The 13,973-nt window shown below is 41.9% G+C and overlaps 1 protein-coding gene across 3 annotated transcripts in view; it reads left to right on the top strand.

Moving 5' to 3' along the window:
• The first annotated feature begins 378 nt into the window (after positions 1 to 378).
• Lepr (leptin receptor) overlaps positions 379 to 13,973 on the top strand; it is an 82,201-nt gene continuing 68,606 nt past the window's right edge. The window contains exon 1 of one of the 3 annotated variants that reach the window (XM_040757100.1): positions 379 to 909. The gene's annotated coding sequence lies outside the window, so the exon portion shown is untranslated. The remainder of the gene's footprint in view (positions 910 to 13,973) is intronic. The other 2 variants (XM_040757101.1, XM_040757103.1) reach the window with 2 other exon arrangements.

Genomic DNA, 13,973 nt, shown 5'->3' with positions numbered 1-13,973 from the left:
GCAATCTGGCTCTCTAAGGATAGATACTTTTTTTGAACTTGATACATCGATGTCATTGAGTTCCACGATGGAAAAAAAAAAACGAGGTGGTCATTAGTCAACGAGATGCAGGAATGCTCTCTTCTCTTTGGGACTAGCAAGGCAGAGATGATGGCAGATGCACTTTGGGGGGACAGGGAGCTCACGACTTCTCTATTTGGAGTCTTTTCTGGTACCCTTTCCCACTTCTCCTAGTCCTTGTGATTATTAGTGGAGCATTTCTCACACCTGCCGCTGTAGAGGCCAGGGAGGACCAAAGCAGCCCCAGAGGTTCGCCTAAGCTCCCTCCTCGGCCACGCGCGCAGCGTCCCTGCCGCTGTGCGCGCGGTCACCTGTGTGGCCAGTGGCGCGCCCGCGTTCTTGTAGCCGGCACCTTCAGACCAGAGACACACACATTCCAGGCATCCCCTGCCACACGTCACCCCGCGACACAGGTGGGACCACCTTCCAGTCCTGAGCCCCTGGCGCGGGGCCACCCAGGGCTAAGCAGTAGGACGCAGCAGGTCTGGGAACCAGGCGCTTGGTTTGGGCGGCACCTGCGGAGGGCCGTGCAACTTCTTCAGGCCTCCTGCCACTTTGGAAACTGCCTGGGACTGCAACCTCTTCAACCCCGAGGGCCCAGAGAGGGTGGGTTGGTTTGAAAGACAAAAGGAAAAAAAAAAAAAAAAAAGATGTGTTGTGGGGCGGGCTAAGTTTCCCACCCTCTTCCCCCTTCCCGAGCAAATTACAAACAAAACAAATAGAAAAGCCAGCCGGGCAGCCAACCAAAGCCCCAAGAGGAGCCCCAGCCGAAACACTCGCTCCTTTAAAAGGATTTGCAGCGGTGAGGAAAAAACCAGAGCTGACCGAGGAATCCTTCTGCAAACCCAGGTAGGCTGACGCCATCTAAGAAACTGGGTATTGGGGCGAGATGCCACTTGTGGACTGCAGAGAGAGTTCTTCGAGGGGTGGGGGAGCAGGGTGCGGGGGTCTGTGTGTACACAGGCGCACCACACCACCAGTGCTCTGGACCTGGGGACATAGCACCTGATTTCTGCTGTGGTTTCCCGTTTACCTTCAGTGGCATGTGCTTACACTAACCTCCGTGGGTTTCTTCATCTGTCATATTTAGAGGTTGGATTAATATCTTTTCGGAAGGCCTTTTAGTAATAGCTCAGATGTACACCATATGAAAAAAATGTAGACTTATGTAATTGTCAATCTTGCTCATTTCACTAAACTAAAAGGTCCTATTGGTCTTGGGGCTATTATGTGCACTTACTACCTATATTTTTAGGATTTTTTTTTTAGTTAATAGTTGTAGAAAAAACAAAGTATTGAAAATATACAGTTTATACATGAATAGGTCACCTGGCACTAACATTGAAAAGCAAAGGAAATAAAAAAAAAGAAAGAAGAAGAGAAATACCTAAGTATGTGGCTTTAACATAGTACTTTTTTGTATTGTATTGCATATTTGGAGGAAAACATATTTCGGAGAACACCAAAAATTGTACCTTTCCCATCAAGTATTGAGTGGTGCTCAGGGCCTTTTAGCATAACACTGTGTGCAGAATGTTTAAAAAGTGGTTTTCCAGGCCACTTCAGGGCTTCTCTGAAATGAACTTCAGTAACAGAGATGACAACTTCAGTGATATGTTTCATTGTCTTGGAATGAATCCCAGAAAATAGCAGAGGTTAACTAAATAGATTAACCAGAAATTAGGAACACACACACACACACACACACACACACGGAGTTGTACTATGAAGTGTCGGTGCAGTTACTGTTTGCTTCACTTTTGATAAAAAAACAAAACACCTCGATTCACAGAGGCACAGAATGAGACAGTAGCTTTCATCATCACACACAATATTTTCCTATTAATGTTCTGAAAATTGAGAGTTCGACATTGCCAGGTAGGTTAGGCATAGAAGTATTTCTAGCTCTTTTTGCTGGGTATGGTCTAAAATACAATAATCTTTTACCACCCACAAATGCTTTGTGTGCAATCTGGGAGAGGAGAAAGGTTTTAAAGTACTCTTCTGTGAGCACATTTTAACTTATTTTCAGCTCTTTTGCTGCCTTTGGGCTGGAAAGGCATTTGCCTTCCTCATCTTACCTCTGAAGCTGAGGGTCATCCCCTTTGACTTGTGAACAGAGGAAGTGAATTCCATGTTGATTAGCCCGGGAATCTTAGCACTCAGATACCCTGCTGGTGCTTGTTTGAAAAACAACTGGAACATTGCAGGCATCTGCTGCCCATATCCAGGGCAGCCCATTCACAGCTCAGGGAGTTGTGGGGCTTGGCAGGCGCCTCTCTCCTCTTTTGCAATGTGAGGCTTTATTCTCCTATGAAATTATCGGAAAAAAAAACAGTCATTGCTTGACACTTAGATCACTAATATAGGACCAAATGGTTTGTGTTTGTGAAGTGGGAGGTCTTGGAAATAATACCTAAGCATATCCAGAAAGAAAGAAAGAAAAAAAAAGCCAAAATAAATGAAATGAATTCTCTTGGCATATACTGTGATACTGTATTGCATTCTTTTTTTTTTTTATCCTTAGAGGCAAACACTCATGCTTAAAAAAATTGTCCTGTGGAGTTAAAAATGAAGAAAAGGCTTATGCTCGGTTCAGATTCTTAAGATTTTATGTGATTTACAAATTCCAATTTTAATTAAATTAGAAAAGTGCAAATGTTCAACTACTGGCTAGACTTCATACATACAGGCTTTTGGAGTTTCTCTTTAAATTTGATCTGTTTATAGTTTATAATATTCCTTCTCAAGCACACACACACACACACACACACACACACACACACACACACACACAAACAAACAAACAATATATAGCCCAGGTTGGGCTTAAACTCACCTTGTATCTGAGTATGATCTTCTGCCTCTACTGCTTGGGTGCTGGGATAATAAGTGTGGACCGCTCAGTTTATGGGGTGCTGAAAATCAAACCCAGGGCTTCCAAGGCAAGCATTCTACTAGTGAGTGACACTCAGCTCTTTTAAGTGGTTTTTAGGATGCAGTAGTGATACTGTCTGTTGTCATGTGATCTTAGTCTTTAACAATTGAATTGTGACAAATATAGAGAGAAATGAATAAAATGAATTCATTGGCTGATAAACTCTATACCAAATCATTGCAATGGGAAATTATGAGAAAAATGCCTTTCTACTCATTATTTAAGGAAGATAATCTGACCATACCCAGACTTGTTACTTTCTTTCTTATCACAAGCCTACTTTAGCCTATCTTAAAAGAAAGCTTATATGGATGTTAAGTGTATCCTTTTGTAGATTATTTAGGCTTTATATTATGCCTGTGATGTTGTTATTTTCTTCTCTTCCCTTTAAGACAAAATACTATGAAAGAGTTATTTATGTGGTTTTACTTTTTTTCCCTTAAACCCGTTCCTATTCAACTTTAGTTCTGAGGACTCTGCCCAGGTCTATGGAGCTGTCAGGTCTCTGATGGTGTCAGCTTTGCCATTTTGTGTCAGTGCTCACTCTTCCTGATCCACTGTCTGCAGTCTCGTCCATCTCCACTTTTCAAATTAGTTAGGCCCTAGACCTTGGAGTTTGTCCCTTACATTCTATCATTCCTCATGCATATATGTAGATAAATCTTCTTGGCCTTATTTTCAAAATAAATCCAGAACACAATCTCTTCATTTACTTCAGTGGCCATTACAGACTGCCCTAACCTTTGGGTTATTGCAGGGACCCCTTTATTAATCCTTTGTTCTCTTTGATCTATTAAAAAAAGTAAGTAAAGAAGAAAGAAAAGAAAAAGAGTTTCCTTTTAAAATGCATGTGGGGGAGGGGGTCAGGAGAGATGGCTCAGCAGTTAAAAGTTTTTGCTGCTCTTCCAGACAGAGGTCTGTGTTTCAGTTCCCAGCACCCACGTCAGGTAGTTAGTTCACAATCACACTAACTCTAACTCCAGGGAACTCTGGTGCCCTCTCTTGGCTTCTGTGGGTATTAACATGCATTACACAAACACACTCTCATAAATAAATATTAAAATTAGAAATAAAAAATATTATGTGTATGGGTACTTTTTTGCATATATGTATGTATGTAAGTATACCATGTGTATACCTGGTGCCCATGGAGGCCTGAAGAGGGTGTCAGATTCCCTGGAACTGCCGTGACAGATGGTTGCGAGCCATCATGTGGATGCTGGGAATCAAATCAAATGTGGGTTTTCTGGAAGAGCTAACCACTGAACCATCTCTACAGCCCATAAGATAAAAATCTTAGTTAAACATACACATCACATTTTGACACTTGCCCGCTTCAGACACTCTGGTATCTTTCCAGTTCGTGTGTTGTCAAAGCCCAACTCCTTGTACTAATTACAAGATCCCCCTGATCTCTCATCCTTCCTTCTCCTATCCCTTCTTCCTCCTCCTGGGCTCTGAGCTTTCCTTGAGTGTATCAGTGATCATCTTTCCACTTTAGCGTCTGCTGTTTGCAGTGCTCATCTCTGGATATCTGCATGGTTTGCTCTGCTACCCACATCTCCCTTAAATCTCTGTTCAAATGTTTCCAGGCAATATTTGAACTTGCCCAGCCTCGTACTTTGCAATGTATATATGTTCCCTTTTTCTTTCCTTTGCTTTTTTCCTCCATAGCGTTTATTCACTTTCTAAAGTGCTATGTGTATACTTTTCAGCTCCATTACCACTAGAATGAAACCATCACAAGGGCAGAACTTTCAAGTTTGTGTGTGTTTCATTCAGTCTTGATTCTAGTGTGTGGAATTGGGTATAGGTTGTCAGAATTGTTTGGACATTGTTTTGTTTTGCTTTTGTTTTTTCCTGTTGACTGACTGTTCTGACCTTCTATTTTCATTGCTGGAAATTCAGTGGTTCTAAACCTTTCTAATGCTGTGACCCTTTTAATACAGTTCTTCTTGTTGTGGTGACCCCCCAACAATAAAGTTATTTCATTGCTACTTCATAACTGTAATGTTGCTACTGTATGAACCATAATGTAAATATCTGATATGCAGGATATCGGACACCCCTTAAAGGGGTCTCAATCCAAAGATTGAGAACTGATGCATTAGATGATGGTATTAATTACTTTGGAGATTCTGTCGTTAAAATATATGACAGACACTACTTAAGGTAGGAAAAATCCAATTTAGGTCAAGATTTCAGAGGATTAGGTCCTTACCTGCTGGCTTCTATGCACTTGAGCAGACTACATGGAGGCAGGAGCGTGTGGAGGAAGACAACTGTTCACATCATAGTAAGCAAGAAGCAGCTAGGGATAATAATCCCCATAGGAACCAACCCTAGTGACCCACCTCCTTGAGTTAGATGCCCCCCTCCACCAAAGCCTTCAGAACTTCCTAAAATAACCACTGTGGGGTAAATGTTTGAATCAGAATCTCTGAGAGACTCTGTGAAATAGAATTCATTTACAAAGCTGATTGTCCAAACATGGATAGTTAGGTTCTCTCCTTCTAGTTTTTCAATCCCCACCTCACTTGTTCCCTTTCATACTTTTTGCTATTTCTGTAACAAATGCCACAAACTGAGGAATTTATAATGAAAACAATGTAAATACTATTCAACTCAGGATTCTGGAGGTAGAAAATTCAATGGCAAGGGGTTGTACTTGTGGGACCCTTCTTGATACATTACAGCTTGGCAGGGTTGCAAGCAAGCACGAGACAGAGGCTAAGAAGGTCAAACAAAACTAAAATAGTCCAGTAACAGAGTTAACGTGTATATGACCTTATTAATTCTCATTAAGCCTTAACCTTCTGATAATGGTGTACTGTGGCCTGAGCTTCCAACAAATGTTCTTTGGGAAACATATTTGACCTATGTAAGCTGCTATACAGAAGGCTACAAGAATTCAGATGCATAGTGCAAAATAATGTTTATAGGAAAAAACGCATGGTCAAATTATTAACTCACAAAGTAACAACAACAAACTCCAACAAACAGACAAATCAAAACAAGCAGGGCTCGGTAACATGTGTCTTTAATCACAGCACTTGTAGGAGTACCTCTATGAGTTTGAGGCCAGCATGGTCTATATAGGGAGTGCCAGGCCAGCCATTGCTGCATGGTGAGACTCTGTTAAGCATGATATATATTTATACTAAATGATAGACATTGGTTTGAACTAAGCAGATTCTCAGGCACTTCTGTAATGATGTTATAATCAGCTTTAAAAAATGTGAAGTCATGTGTAAGAACAGCTGTTATCAAATGTCTGTCTCATGAAGGCAAGGACAACTTAGTTTTTCCCAGAATTGTATTTCCTCATTTTGCTTTGATTGACAGCTGTGATTTGGGTGTCTAACCTATGAAAATTAAGGAACTATAAACATGAGATAATCGAGCAATTGTATTCTGTATCCACCAACAGAATTTCTGAGTCAAGCTGCTCAGTGTCTGGGAGATGAAAAAAAGATAAATCATACACATACATAGTTTGTGTGTGTGTGTGTGTGTGTTTGTGTGTGTGTGTGTGTGTGTGAGAGAGAGAGAGAGAAACAGAGACAGAGATAGACAGACAGACAGACAGACACTCACACACAACAAGAAAATGAGACCACTGACTCATTTTAAACAGAGAAAGCCCACTGGCACATATACAGTTACTCATCAGTTGTAACTGCTATTATGTTTATGAGCTGCATCCTTTAAAATCATGCATATTAATCATATTAGACTTATGTGGAATGTACCTAAGTATTTCTCTAATGGCCTTGGGTTTTAGAACAATGCAGCTGGTCACAGGTGTGACTGAGGGAAAGACTGTCCCACAGAACTGATAGGAGGTAGAGAAGAATCCATAGGAAGCAATGCCTGGGGCTCATGGCTTCCCAGAGTTTTGGTAACACATTCCAAACTCATGAGTCGGATCTTCCATAGGGTTTCATATTGCCCTTTACTGCTCCCCATGGCTGATCTCACACATCTCCCTGACTTACAGGGGCTTTACATTCCTCCCTATTCTTCAGGGAAAGGGCAATCAAATGTTCAGTTTTTGGAAACTTTTATGAACTTTAAGTAAATGTGATATTACTGGTTCACTCTTAAAATAGTTGGATTCTTTAAATTTTAGGCACCATAGATTTTTTTTAAAAGATATATCACCATTTTTATGAGCTTCAGATACCTCTTTTGTTTAAAATCTTAGCTGTATACTCATCGAAAGAATTCACTTAGGATTATTTTTTTATTTTAAATTTTGTAACACTTTGTTTGTGTGTACACACATGTTTGTGCCATCGTATGTGAGAGGAGGTCTGAGGACATCTTGGATCAGTTCTTTCCTTCCTTCCCCCAAGGGGTCCTGGGGACAGAACTCAAGCTGCCAGACTTGGCAGCAGGCGCTTTCAACAACTAAGCCATTGTGCTAGCCCCTGATTTAAAAATTTTAACACATATTATTCATGCAAGAAAAGTACAGAATGAATATTTTAGTTAGGGAATAACCTTGTAAGGACTTAGTTTTTTAAGATTTATTTATTTTTGATAGTTGTGTGCATGTGTGTGGATTTGTGGGTTTGTGCATGTGAGTGCAGATTCCCACAGAGGTCAGAAGAGGGCAGCAGATCCCCTGGAATGGTGATAACAGGCTGTGTGAGCCACCTGACACGGGTGCTGGGAACTAAACATGGGTCCCCTGCAGGCGCAGTACTGCTTTTAACTGCTGAGCCATCTCTCTACTCCCAAGGATTTTTTTTATTATGTTGGCGTTCCCATGTGCATGGGTGCACATATGTGTGAAGGTGTGTGTGTGTGTGTGTGTGTATGTGTGTAAAGTGGGCATCGAGCATCTTTCCCAGTCATTCTGTTCTTTCCTTTCTGAAACATGGTCTCTTGCTGAAGCTGGACCTCCTGTAGGGGCTTAAAGCACTTGAGGCTGTGTTTTCAAAGTAAGAGACGAGTATGCCAAGATGATGGGAAATTGTTTTGTTTTGTTCCAAGACCTGATGTAACCTGGCTGGCCTGAATGAAACTCACTGTATAATTCAGGCTGGCCTCGATCTTTTGGCCATCTTCTGTCTTTGCCCTTCTAAACACAGGAATGTGCCACCCTACAAGCAAAGAAGTCTTTTACTTTTAAAAAAGACTTAAGGGGCTTGAGGGATGGCGCAGCAGTTGAGAGCACTGGCTACTGCTTCAGAAGGACCAAGGTTTGATTGCCAGAACCCAATGGTGGCTCACTACTGCCTGCAACACTACCTTTTAGCCTCCTCAGGCACCAAGCACATCATTGGGAACACATAGAAAATTCCTATTCTAAGTGAAGAAATAAAATTGGACATACTTAAAATTATAAAGTCATTAGAAATAGATCAGGCTGTATATATTCTGTTAAAAATTTTATTCTTTGGGGCCTGGAGAGATGGTTCAGAGGTTAAGAGCATTGTCTGCTCTTCCAGAGGTCCTGAGTTCAATTCCCAGCAACCACATGGGGGCTCACAACCATCTGTAATGAGATCTGGTGCCCTCTTCTGGTGTGCAGGCCAAACATTGTGTACATAATAAATGAAAATCTTTAAAAATTTTTGACTCTTGAAGAAATAATAGTTCATGTCTATTCAAATGAAATGCTCAAATGTTGCTATCCAAGAATGCAATAGAGGTTTCTTTTGTAGAAAGTGCAGAAACATTAGCAGTTGATGGGACCAACTTGAGATATTCATCAAAGCAAGTGGGATGCCAGAGTTGGTTTTCTTATTCACAAGCTTCTCCCTCCACAGGCTCAGAGACTTGGAGATCACAGGAGCAAGTTGTCAGTGATTTCATTTTTAGTCTAATTGCCCATCAAACACTGAGACTTTTTGCTTTACACTTGTGGATTTATTCTTTGTGTCTTTCACATCCTGCATCACCATCCCATTCATTTCCCATCCCCTTGCATCCTTCCTCAACCCTTGCAACCTTCCCTTAAAATCTGAAATAAAGTTTAAGAGGAAAAAATTAGAGAAGAAGAAAAAGAGAAAAAGAGAAAAAGCAAAATCAATCTCATCATGGAAGCTGTAGTGTAACACAATGGTTCATGCAGCAAACCCTTTTATCCACACATCTTTACTTGCAAGTGTTCATTGCAAAGAGTCATTGGTGTGGTTCAAGGCCTTGGGTATCTGCTACACTATCTATGCTGGGCCCTCACTGGGTCTCCTATTGGATATCCTGCTGTTGTCCTGTGTCATGGAGATTCTGTAGCTTTGGGTTTGCAGGACTGGCCCCTTCAATGTGCTCCAGCAGATCATACATTGAGCGGATGTTGAGGTGGGCCAACTCATAGCCCTGGTTCTGAGCCTGAGTAGTTGCAGGGTTGGTCAGGCTGCCAGCTCTCTCCAGTACTCACTACCAGGGTGAGCTCTGCTGCATTTCCCGGGCTAGTTCACCCTTTGCAGTGATGAGCAAGGGGAGGGGCCACTCTTCCTGTCCTCAGGGTTGGGTCTCCCATGCCCACACCTTCAGAACCTGCTTTACTGTGTTGCTCAGGTGTGGCATAGGATCCACCCTCCTGAGTGCTGCAGCTGGTGAGGGGTGGGGACAGCTCTCCTGCTCTTATGACCTCATGGCCCACCCTCCCACCTGCCGCAGGCATTGATGGGCAGGGGGAGGGGGAGGGCATCTCTCCTGCACACATGCAGCCACATGACCAATGAATAATGGGAACAGCTCTTTCATGCTCACAACTTCAGGACCAGCTCACCTCCACCCCCACCAACAGGGTTTGCTCTCCTGAGCTGCAGCTGATGAGGGGCAGGGGCAGTTCTCCTGCTCTTATGGCCTCAGGGCCAGCTCTGTCACATATGTCAGGCACTGATGGGGGGAGGACATCCCTCCCCAGCTCATGCTGCTGTCGGCAGATGAAGGGCGTGGCCAGGTCTCCCAGACTCACATTCCCAGGGCTGGTTCACCTGTGCCCTGTCTGCAGGGTCGGTCTGCTGTGCTGCCTAGAGGAGGTGCAGGGCACACTTCCCCCTGTGTTGTAGCTGGTAAAGGGGTCAGCTCCCTCGCCAGCTGGAGGTGGTAGGAGCAAGGGGGGGCATCTTTCCCTCATCCCCACACTACAGATGAGGGAGGCAGGACCAGCTATGCCCCTCTCATACCCTCAGGGCTGGCTCACCCATGCCCCTGTCTACAGTGTCAACTCTCCTGTGCTGCCCAGGTGATATGGAGGGATCTGTTCGCCCAAGTGCTGCAGCTGGTGAGGGGCTGCCAATTTTCTTTTGTTTGAAGTTCATAGTAATAACAGACAAGCTAGCGATGTGCTTACTGAGCCCTCAGTGTCTGGTCCACTCTGCAGTGTGAATGACTGATTGAACATCTAGAAGTCATGTGCGTTCCTTTCAGGCCAGCCAATGGATGAGCCTCTGGATTCTCTGTAAAGATTTCTTCGGATTTTGTATATTCCAACCAACCATCTGTCTAAATTCCTAGAGAGCTTTAAAAATTGCCGTTTTAAAGATATGGAACTGCATATCATCTACGTTAACTTATTCACCAACTATTTACAAGTACCTACTATGTTTCTTAGAGTATATGAAAAAATTTATTTTTAAAACTCAAATATGGGTTTAGAGGAGACGTCTTAGCTCAGATAGTAAAATGGCCTGTAACATGAGCACAGGGACTTGAGTTTTCACTCATAAAACCATAGTGAAAAGTTGGGGACAGTGAGTGGCATTCTCCTGTAGCTTCAAGTGCTGGAGGACTAGACACTGATACATCCCTGAAGCCCATTGGCCAACCATCCAGGCTGAATTCATGAACTTCAGGTTTAGTGAGAGACCTTGTATCAAAAAAGATAAAAGTGGAGAGCAGTTGAGGAAAGACAATCTCATGCTACCCACATGCATGCACACCACATGATGCCTCCCATATGCACATGTGCACACATTCACACTAACAAGTACACATGCCACACCGTCATACATATACACTTACTACACACTACACACTCTACCTACACACATGTATATGACACATACTACACAAATAAACACATGTACATACATGTACACAGTCATATCACATATATGTCACATACCATGTGTTCACTAGATTTATGTCAACTTGACACAAACTGGAGTCATTCTGGAAGAGGGACTCTCAATGGAGAAAATGCCCTCACCTGTTTGGCCTGTGGGAAAGTCATTTGTGCAGTTTCTTGATGGATGATTGATGTGGGAGGGCCCCGTTCACTGTGGCATTGTCACCCTGGGCTGGAGGTTCTGGGTGTTATAAGAGAGCAGGTGGACACAGCCAATAAGCTTCCGTTTCAGTTCCTTCCTCCAGGTTCCTGCCTTGACATCCTTGATAATGATGAATTCTGATGTGGAAGTATGAGCAAGATAAACTCCTTTTTCAAAGTTGCCTTTGGCCATGGTGTTTTGTCACAGCAATGGAAAACCCAACTATACAAATATTCTACCTAATATACCACACACACACACACACACACACACACACACCCCATGTATATACATAGACTACTCACACATACCATATACCTCACACATGTACATACACTATATACACATAAATATGTTATAAAACACATATATCACACATATGTACTCATATACATATATCACATGTACATGCATATGCATAATAGACCACACATGTAGACAATACAATACATACATACATACCACACACACACACACTACATACTCCCTATACACACTCTATACACGCATAACATACACACTCTACCCCCTCCACCACACACACACACACACACACACACACACACACACACCATGTACATACACATACTACGTGCAATATCCAACACATACATCATACATACCACATCTCCCCACACAAGCATACACATGACACATATACACAGGACATACACCATATGCACCCTCCTACATACACACATAAACCACCCCATCATGTACAAGGCATGCCACAAATAACACAATGCACAACATGCAAATACTACACACACCACATAAATACACATATAAAAACATACCATATATGTGTACACACACATATACATATACATCACACACAAATATACATGTACACTTACAACATAAACATTACACATATATACTGTACACACCACACACACATACACTATATATACATATAATATATACCGTATACAACATATATACCATACATACTCTGCATATACCCATACACTATACATCTCCCATATCATACAATTATACCACACATACTCACATACACATACATATCCCACACACCACACACAATATAATGCACACACATATACATATATAACACACATACACTGTGTATTGCACACACACCATGCATATAAATATACACTACACACATACATGAACATATACAACACACATACATGTGTGCACACCACACATACTCTATACACAAATCCAACACAAAACAAAACACACCACACCACACATACATACAACATGTACACATCTTATACCACACACATACCATACACATAGATATACAACATACGCACATGCATGAACACATGCAACACACACTCCATACATAACCCCACACACATACACATAGTACATATACCAACCACATATATAAACCTTATATATATTGCATATAGCATATAAAACATACACATCATCCACAATGTGCACACCCCATCACAAATGTGTACCACATACATACACACCATCTAATATACCCACAATACATACAAACACACTATATACAACATGCAGACCATACACACACACTACAACATAAATACCACACACCTTATGCAAACACAAATACAATTCAATGCACACAATGTACACTCACACCACACATACACACCATATACAATATATACATAACACACCATATACAACTCACTTACATATCACCCACATACCACATGTCACACACACTGGTTGGTTTCTTGTCAAATTGACACAAGCTAGAGTTATCTGAGAAGAGGGCACCTCAGTTGGGAAAATGCCCCCATCAGATTGGTCTATGGGCAAGCCTGTGAGGCATTTTCATGATTGATGACTGATGTGGAAGAGCCCAGCTTACTGTGGGCGGTGCTACCCCTGAGCAAGTGGTCCTGAACTGTATAAGAAAGCAGGCTGCATAAGTCATAGGGAGCAAGCTATAAGCACTGTTTCTCCATGGCCTCTATTTCGGTTCCCACCTCAGGTGTCTCCACTTGTGTCCCTGCCCCAAGTTCCCTCAGTGATGGTCTGTTACCTGGAGAGTCCTCCTGCTGGGTCTGATCTAGAGGAGATGTCCTTTTGGTTTGGGTGCACATAAATATTTCTCTCATTGAATCTGTGTAAGAAGCCACTTTTACAGTTTATATGCCCATTCACATTTGTAATTGTTTCTCTATCCTATATAAGCAGAACCTGATGGCATGAATTAATATTATAAGAATAGTTTCCATTTTGCATGGAGCAGTGAACACAGGCTAAGCTTTCTTATCCAAGAGAGCAACTGATGCATTTGATCACTTAGTGGATCAGTTATTTAAATATGAATTAAATCTGTTTTGGGACAGGATTACAGTTAGTTTATCAAAGCAGTCCAGCAATATGTTGTGTTCATGAATATTCTTCTTGGGTTTATTTGATGAGAAGTATGATACCAGGAATGGGTAATATAAAAATGGTGTGTATGTGTGTCTTGCATACATTTCTTACAATTAGGTCATGAGGACTCCAAGAACTGAGCCAGTTTCTAGAGAGTTTGAAGAACCCTTCTGATATTAGTGGATAAATAACCAAAATTCTGGGGGCTGGAGAGATGGCTCAGTGGTTAGGAGCACTGACTGCTCTTCTAGAGGTCCTGAGTTCAATTCCCAGCAACGATATATTATAGGATCAGATGCCCTCTTTTGTCATGCAGGAATAATGCAAGCAGAGCACTCATATATATAAAATACATAAATAAATAAATCTAAAAACGATCCAAAGTTCTGATGAAAAGTACA

Source organism: Mesocricetus auratus, unplaced genomic scaffold (genome assembly GCF_017639785.1).
Source record: "Mesocricetus auratus isolate SY011 unplaced genomic scaffold, BCM_Maur_2.0 Super-Scaffold_100014, whole genome shotgun sequence".
Taxonomy (NCBI): Eukaryota; Metazoa; Chordata; class Mammalia; order Rodentia; family Cricetidae; genus Mesocricetus; species Mesocricetus auratus.
The sequence above is the reverse complement of the archived record's forward strand: the minus strand, read 5'-3'. Positions and strand labels throughout refer to the sequence as shown.